We start from the raw sequence: 9,094 nt of genomic DNA, 5'->3' as shown, positions 1-9,094 counted from the left end.
CTATGGTACACACAGAAAGGTAATAAATTGAAAGTAAATTAATCGAAAATTTGTTATTAACTTCATTATTAATCTAGCAATGTCAATACATTTTTGTTATAAATACAAATGGGTTGACAAGATATGAGATTAATTACATAGACAGTACCCAACCAGGCAGTCTCGCAAGGATTTGGTCAACTAAATTACCATTAATGCTAAATATATTACTCATTGCGGATATAGTATCAAAAATAATATCGCTAGTGAAATTCGTTTGTCTCGCCTTGTATGGTCAACAAGGGATCTGAAACAACGTTTTGTGTGCCGCTGCTACACTTAGTCAGGTGATAAAATATATTGTAAGCAAGCGTCTTTTATACTCTACCAATGGACCTGCGGTCAAATAATTAGAACAATAACGGACAAAGCCTATTGGTCGAAGCACATGGGTGCTCAACCAATCAACAGGCTGTCGGCTCGGCCGTAGCCAAACATGCTTGGGATAACCAACACCAGCCAGACTGGGACGGGGTTCAATGCCTTTCCCAGGAACGACATTGGTACAGCCAGCCCACATCTAGCCAGCGGTCCCTTGATTGGTTGAGCACGCATGTGCTTCGACCAATAGGTTTTGTCCGTTATTGCTCTAATTATTTGACCGCTGGTCCGTCCGGTCCATCCATAGAGTATAAAAGACGCTTGCTTACAATATATTTTATCACCTGAAGAAGTGTAGCAGCAGCACACGAAACATCGTGATCTTTCAGATTCCTTGTTGACCAGGCCTCTCGCCAAGAAATTAAAAACGCGTGGCACGACCCGAGGGGAAATTTGATCCCCCCCCCCCCCCCCCAAAAAAAAAAAAAAATTCTCACAAGTATTACAAGTAATTTGATGAATTTTTATCATGGTATTATATTCCGGGTCATTGTCATATTTACCCTTGCACTAAATGACCTAAATTATCAATGTTATTCTATCCGTCTATGTTGGAATTTGTGAAATTTGTTATCCAATGTTACGAAGAAATCAAAATGAGAATGATCCTAGTTTGGATTTTTTAAAGCTTTAATTATTTTCCTTATATTAAAAACAATATTGCATTTTCTTTATTTCACAAAAATTGCAGTACTCAAATTTCTGCAAGTCTTTTACTTTATATTTGAGTAGAATAAATTCTCTGTCTCAAAATGAAATTTATACACCCGTCAATGAAAGTTTGATTTGAGGTCAACACACACACAGACAAGGCCGCTGCGCTAAGCTATGTGCACACAATACCATACCTGCCAAACCTTACGATTAATTCAGAATACGGTATTCTTTTTTTTTGATTTCTAGGACCTGAAAATCAGGAATATTCTGATTTTTCAAAATTTTGATTTTGATTTTTTTTGGATTTTTTTTTTAAAGAACGCGTGGCGCTAGGTCGGGCCAATCAAGAACGCGTGGCGCGTGTTATCTGTGTACGCGAGGGCCTTGTTGTTGACCATACATTGCGAGACAAACGAATGTCACTAGCGATATTATTTTTGATAAATGACCATTGTCACAGGCCATTCTTCTCACAAGGTCTAAACATAATTATCGCTACAGTACATGGACATCTTGAAAATGCTGTAGAAAGAGGGGGGAGAGAAGGAGAGAGAACAGAAGAGGAAGACTTCAAGCAGAATTACATGTAGGGCCTACATGATTTAAATCAAGACTAAGAAGCTTCTTGCACAGCGTGGTTTGTGCTCTAACTTATATTGGTATTTATTAAAAGGATTCCATGTGGCAGCCCAGGGGCTGAATAAAATGGAGTTTACAAGGTAAAATGACAAAAGACAAATTGTCTCACAAATTTGTGAGCGAGAAAAACTTTTAGATTGTGAGATCGCAGTGTGAAAGACGAGAAGAGAAAGTATGCATGCGCAGTAGCGGCGCAGCAAATATGAATATTTATGCTATAGTAGGGAGGCCAATGCCCGGGCGTAAGGCTTCTACGCCTACGATTTGTGCGCTCGTCGCCCACTTCAAAAAATTAGCAGAGGGAAAAAAATGATGTAAAAAAAAAATTGATGAAAATAAGAAAAGAAAATACAATTATACATTTCACAACATACCTATAATCACGGATCTGTAACAATCTTTCACCATTTGTTGACGATCTTGCAGATTTTGACGTATTTGAGTCCAATAATTGTCGTAGCAGAACAACTTTACGGACGCGCATCACAGACTAAGAAAATTCTAGAGGGCGTAGAGGTTTGCTCACTAAAAACCTTCTCATTGGCTGAAGGTAGACACTAAAAATATGGGATCCGTTTTGAGTAAAAAACTTTTGATAGAGATCAACATTTCAGATGTTCACAATTGCCACTTCTAACAACTAGAAAATATAAAGAAAAAAGATTATATCTTTTTAAATACAGATTTTTACAAACTGAACATTCGAAAGTAGATAGAGTACGATGTTTCTGTCAATCTTGCGTTGGTTTGAGCCCTATAGCTACATCCATCTCAAAATGAGAAGAAAAACTGTGAACAGTGACGTCATTGTTCGCGCCAAAAATAAAGGGTATTGCGACATAATGTCTGAGCTCCACTGAGCTCCGGTCAGATCGTGCGCAAAGCGTAGTCTAATTTATAGACCCTAGTACCTTATTCTCACAGCACTAGATACGAGTGTCGTGCAGTAATGTATGAGAAGTGTATGAGAAGTGTATGAGAATTGTTGGAATACACATCTAAGGTAAATATCAATGAATTATATATGTTTCTTAGCTGCCAATTTTTATATCTCTTCTTCATTTTTGAACCATCGCCTTCGGCTCGTAGTAGTAGAAGATGGAATCGTTCGCACATTGATGGCTGGATTTCAGCCTGCATTGGGGCTTGCCTTGTGTCGGTGTGTACGTGTGCGACCGATTCAAGGCTAGCCGCTGTTGAGTGATTGCACTTTCGCGCGAAGTTTTAAACTTCATCATGAACTTTGTCCGGACAATGACACGCCCATTCCCTCGGGCCTGTCTAATTATGAACGTAACTTCGCGACATGAAATTTATCTGTTTCAAGGCTCTTACGTACGGCCAGCCGTAGAAGGAAGGGTGTTTTTAAAAGCTGGATATCTCCTATTTGATGGAACTTCTGGAGTCGGCAGATGGGTGAATTTTCTTAGTGAAGGTAAATGCTTTCTTTTAATCTTAGTTTCATTATAAACAAATTAGTAATTAAAAAGTTAGATTTGGGCATTGGCCTCCCTAGCTATAGTTTACGAGCACTGTTTAGTGTTCGCTCATAATGCTGAATATGCACAAGGTTGTGTAGGGCAGCTCTGTTGTTTTGAGTCGTGTATAGGCCTAGACCTATTCAGCATTTTCAAGGGAACGGTGCTCTATAGCATGAATATTCATATTTGCTGCTCCGCAACCGCGAATGCATACTTTCTCTTCGCCATGTTGAATCAACGATACAACATGGACGCTCGGTTTAGGACGAGGAATCACCCCTTCTCCTAGACCGAATTTTCCGTCTCTTTCGTTCGTTAGCCTCTTATTGGGGTAGGGTCGGCTCTCTCTTTAGAGACGGAAGCCGTTTATACACATGTCCTTGCTAACGCCACGGCCAGTCCTGGTCGTAGCGTTTTGCCCCCAAAATCCCCCAAAATGTCATTTTACCTCGAGCATGTTATATTGTAAATTAGGCCTAGGCTATAATAAATCAGTTCCACTTACCAACTTGACTGAAATAATCAGTTTAATAGTCCCTTTTTAGGAAATTATGGGTCAAAATCGGAATCCATGTTGAAAAAGATGAAAATTCGGTCTACCCTTCTCCCATCGAAGACTTCTTCAAATTATAATTTCAAGTGGTCAGCCAGATGCTCAGAGGAGTCCCGCAACCTATTAAGTCAAAATTGTGAGACAGTACTCTCTTTGCATATTTTGAGATAATAATTAATATCGCCCCATCCGCTGTTTTAATAACCTTACGGTTGACCCACTGAAGCTCCGAGTCCGACGCCTCCGGCGTCGGCGTCGCAGCGCAGCTTCCTGGAGTTACTAGAGATGTTGCGCTGACTTACGGTACTCAATACTCAACGGCGCGGCAATGCACACAAAAGTCTAGACCGAATTTTCCGTCTCTTTCGTTCGTTAGCCTCTTATTGGGGTAGGGTCGGCTCTCTCTTTAGAGACGGAAGCCGTTTATACACATGTCCTTGCTAACGCCACGGCCAGTTCTGGTCGTAGCGTTTTGCCCCCAAAATCCCCCAAAATGTCATTTTACCTCGAGCATGTTATATTGTAAATTAGGCCTAGGCTATAATAAATCAGTTCCACTTACCAACTTGACTGAAATAATCAGTATAATAGTCCCTTTTTAGGAAATTATGGGTCAAAATCGAAATCCATTTTGAAAATCTTTTTCAAAATGGATTTCGATTTTGACCCATAATTTCCTAAAAAGGGACTATTATACTGATTATTTCAGTCAAGTTGGTAAGTGGAACTGATTTATTATAGCCTAGGCCTAATTTACAATATAACATGCTCGAGGTAAAATGACATTTTGGGGGATTTTGGGGGCAAAACGCTACGACCAGAACTGGCCGTGGCGTTAGCAAGGACATGTGTATAAACGGCTTCCGTCTCTAAAGAGAGAGCCGACCCTACCCCAATAAGAGGCTAACGAACGAAAGAGACGGAAAATTCGGTCTAACAAAAGTCAAACTCAAAACTTTATAGACTAATAATAATGATGATAAGGTACGGCAATGTAAATTAAACTTACATTACCTATGAAACCATTACGATACTTCCGAAACATGCCTACGTTACGACTAGAGCATAATTTAAAAATAGACTCACACAAGTCACAGAAATTGAAGATTTCTTGGTCTTGTCCCGTCTTGTCTTGAGCAACTTCTAGAATGGATCTACGGGGTACGTACGCACGGCATATGCGGTGAATGTACATGGTAAACACGTGCGTACAGCATAGCACAGTCGATGAACGGCAAACTTGCAAACTATGCATATTATGTATGCATAGCTTGTTATGGGGCGCCAAGCGCTCACCTACATTTCATTGAGTCGGATCATAAGATCTACATATTCTAATTGTATGCATACTTTTTAAACAATGATTGTTCTTGACAACCTAAAGGTTTACCCGAGGCTTACCTTATATAGCCAATTGCTATGTCAGGTAAGCCTCGGGCAAACATTGTCTGCATCAGTAGCAATACATAATATATGCAGACTGAATTCCTATAGATTCTAGTTCATTCATAATAATAACAGCTGATTACAATAAAGCATGCATGCCGGGTACGATTATGTGGATGCAGGACTTGGCGACCCAACATGTTTCAGTTTGCCTTTGTAGATTTCAAAAGGCTTCTCGTGATAGACAGTCTTTACAACTTGTACCCTTTTGTTAATATTGAAAGTGCACTTGAACTCTTATGAACTTGTAGGCCTATACTTAGGATGCTGCACTCTCTCTCTCTCTCTCTCTTTCTTACCCCTCCCGGCATTCCTTTTCACTATTCACCTTTTCTCCTTCTCCTTCTTCCTTGTCTATCCTATTCTCTTCCCTTTTCACTCTCTGTCCTTTCATACAAGTTTGATTTTCCCTAAAAAAGTAAAAGGGGCCTATAGATGCGACTTCACAAGCTTCTTTTATAGGTTCCTCCACTTTTTCTCACCTTAAGATGTACTGAAGAATGATTATATTTTTCTACAATTCTTCATAATGATGCAATGTATACTAACAAATTATTATGTATCGATTTTGGTAATGCACTGCTTTGCCTTTGTTTGTGTTTTATTAAATAACATATATGAGAAAGTGGAAATATAATTTGAAACATTGTTCAGATGAGAGAAAATGGTGCTAATATAGTGGTTTCGATAGGCCGGTGTAAGATATTCTGAAAGTTTGATTAAAAACAGAATATTAAAGGTATTACAAAGTTTTGGTATGGGGGTCATGAATTTAGTTCAAATTAACATATTGGAAGCCTATGCTTTCCTACAATATTCATTGATCGTTGTCACAATTGAAATCGAGTCTAAAGTTATGAACTTAATAAACTCTTTTTGTTGTATAGCTCCCTCTCAAGGTCAAAATATTAATTTAGCTATGAAACAATGTTTCTTGACTAAAATCGACCGATTAGCTATTCCCGTTTGGAAATTATATATCACAAATACATATTCTGAGATTGTCATGGTCGCAGCTACCATTGTACGGCCGTAGACGCTATTTGAAATTTATCAAAAATTTACCGGGAGCACCGGTAAATGTTTATATTCAATTTTTCTCGAAAACAGAAGTGTTTTAGTGGCTAATTTTTTTAGTGCTTATTATACATCCACAGGGGCATCCAAATATATCAAAATTGTAAAGATTCACTATCCACCCAATTTTCAAAATTTCCCAAAATTTTGTATTACCTTTAATGATGCAAATTGGGGAAATTTACCTGATCGATTCCTTTATTCTCCCAACTATAATAATCATTACAACTTGATTACATTTTAGGTGAATGCAAATCATCATTTTTAATATATTGTTATTTTACATCAATCATCTTTGTCCTCCTCTCACACAAATTACGCAACCCCCGAAAACACACCCGTCGTAAAAATACGCTTGTTGTATTGCCAGTGATCGTGAGGATAAGTATCAGTGGCGGATCCAGGAATTTCTTACCGGGGGGGGGGGGGGGGGGCACAACATCGCTTGGGGTGAAATCATATATGGAAAACGATGGAGCGAGGCGTCAGCGGCGATGGAGCGGAGCAACCAAGCGGGGGTCAGAACCCCCTCCCTGCGTAGGAAGCACTTGCAATTTTAGAACCACATTAATTAGGCCCATTTTCAGGCACTTCATTTGAGAACCACATTTGGCACATTAATGTCCACCCCAATGTCAACCGGCACTTCCTGGAGAAAAAAAACGAGGCCTTCTGATAAGTTAGAAAGACAGTGGTCTGGTACTTCACTAGTAATGCTTGCAAAAATAGAGTGTATATTAAACTGCAGTTGTTATCAGGGGCGTCGCAAGACCTTTTTTATACAAAAATCCTAATAGATGACCTAAAAAAGATGACCTTACCCCCCCCCCCCCCCCAACGGAACGGAAAGTCGTATATTTTGTGACCAAAAAAATAAAATAGTATGCCCTCTTACTCCCCCCCCCCCCCTCCCCCCACCCCCGCTTATTAAGCGGCTGGCTGAGTCGTTGCGGAATTTTTGGCCCGATTTCAAAATGTTAACCCCCCCCCCTTGAAAAAATCCTGCGTACGCCACTGTCGGGGGGGGGCGGGGTGTAGAGACCACCGATAACCGTCAAAACTAGCCACCAATTACCGACACATATATTAATGCAAATGTCCCAATATACAAATTTAACCCTATAAACCCAGGGCCAGGAACTAAGTTATTTTTCAGCTTCCCCCCCCCCCCCCCTCCCGCGCGAAGCGCGGAAGGTTTGACGCTTCCTTAAATTGTTAGAGAAAGAAGTCGATTCGTTGTACCGTTCCCGACTCTTAATTCTTCTTTCGCCCCTCCCGCGCGAAGTGCAGAAGCTATGACGTTTCATTAAATCATTATAGAAAGAAGTTTCGTTGTACTGTTTTCGACTCTTAATCCTTGTCTGAATTCACTCCCCCCCCCCCACGTTTCATTAAGTTGTTAGCAAGAAAGAAGACGATTCGTTGTACAGTTCTCTACTCTTAATCCTTGTCTTAATTTAGTTTTCCCCCCTCCCGCGCGACGCGCGGAAGCTTTGACATTTAATATAATTATTAGAGAAAGAAGACGATTCATTGTACTGTTTTCTTTTCTTAATCCATGTCTGAACCCAGTTTCCCCCCCCCCCTCCCGCGCAAAGCGCGGAAGCTTTGCCGTTTCATTCAAATATTGGAGAAAGAAGACGATTCGTTGTACCGTTCTTTACTCTTAATCCTTATCTGAATTCAGTTTCCCCCTCCCGCGCGAAGCGCGGAAGCTTTGACGTTTCATTAAATAAAGAAGACGATTCGTTGTACCGACTCTTATTCATTAATGTCTACATTTTCTAAAATGTTTCTCTGTCCGATAAAAAGTCACAGTTTGTTGGGAAAAAAAGTTTGCCGGCCGATTGACATAATAGTAATACATCTTACCGACTTTAAACTTCTGCATTGATATAGCACACGAGGATCGAGCAAGAATACCGACACAGCGGACCTGACACAGCGGACCCGACACAGCAACCTAATTATCTTTGCGTATCTTTCTTGCCCCCTCGACGTGGCGACTGCACCAAATATCCCCCCCTCTCTCTCTCTTACTCCCACCCTTCTTCTCTCAGGCTCTTACCCCTCTCTCTCTTTCATCTTCCGTTTCTTTTGTTTCCTCTTTCTCTTCTAGTGTTCCTTTTTTCCTTTTTTTAGCGACGCCCCTGGTTGTTATCCCATTATTCTTTTAAAAGAAATGCAATTCCTCATGCTCTCGCAGCTCTCTTCTATCGTTGTTTAATTCTCTCCCCCCCCCCCCTTTTTCCATCTCTTTTTTTTTTGTTCTTCTTGTACTTTTTTTTTGGGGGGGGGGGGCTACACGTATAGCACTGAGAGGGACCCCATATTATGCACACTGCAAAATTGCGTGCCCCCTTCCCCGCCCTTTTCCCGATAAAAAACATCTTCTTATAATAATCATCCCCCTTTCTTTCTTTTCCCCTTTCCCTTCTCATTATTCTCCTTATCCCCCTTTTCGCTCCTCCGTCTTTCCCCTTTCTTCCTTTTCCTCCTCTCTCTTCCCTTTTCTTCCTTTCCCCTTTTCTCCCTCCCTCTTTTCGTCTTCTTTTTCTCCCCCCTTTTCTTTCTTTTCCCCTCCTTTTTCTTTCCCCTCCTTTTTTTTCTCCCTTTCTCCCTTTTCTTTTCCCCTCTTTCCCCATTTTTTTTTTACCGGGAGGGGGGAGGGGGCACGTGCCCCCTGTGTCCACCCCGGAATCCGCCACTCGGAGTATAGACTTATGGCTAGAGTTTTTTTTTTTTTTTAAGCGCTGTATGGGGAATTGTATATTTTTACTTTACGATAGTCAATTTGGCTTTATAGGCGGCGTTGCAGGGA

Source organism: Strongylocentrotus purpuratus, unplaced genomic scaffold (assembly GCF_000002235.5).
Source record: "Strongylocentrotus purpuratus isolate Spur 01 unplaced genomic scaffold, Spur_5.0 spur5_scaffold_8, whole genome shotgun sequence".
Taxonomy (NCBI): Eukaryota; Metazoa; Echinodermata; class Echinoidea; order Camarodonta; family Strongylocentrotidae; genus Strongylocentrotus; species Strongylocentrotus purpuratus.
The sequence above is the reverse complement of the archived record's forward strand: the minus strand, read 5'-3'. Positions refer to the sequence as shown.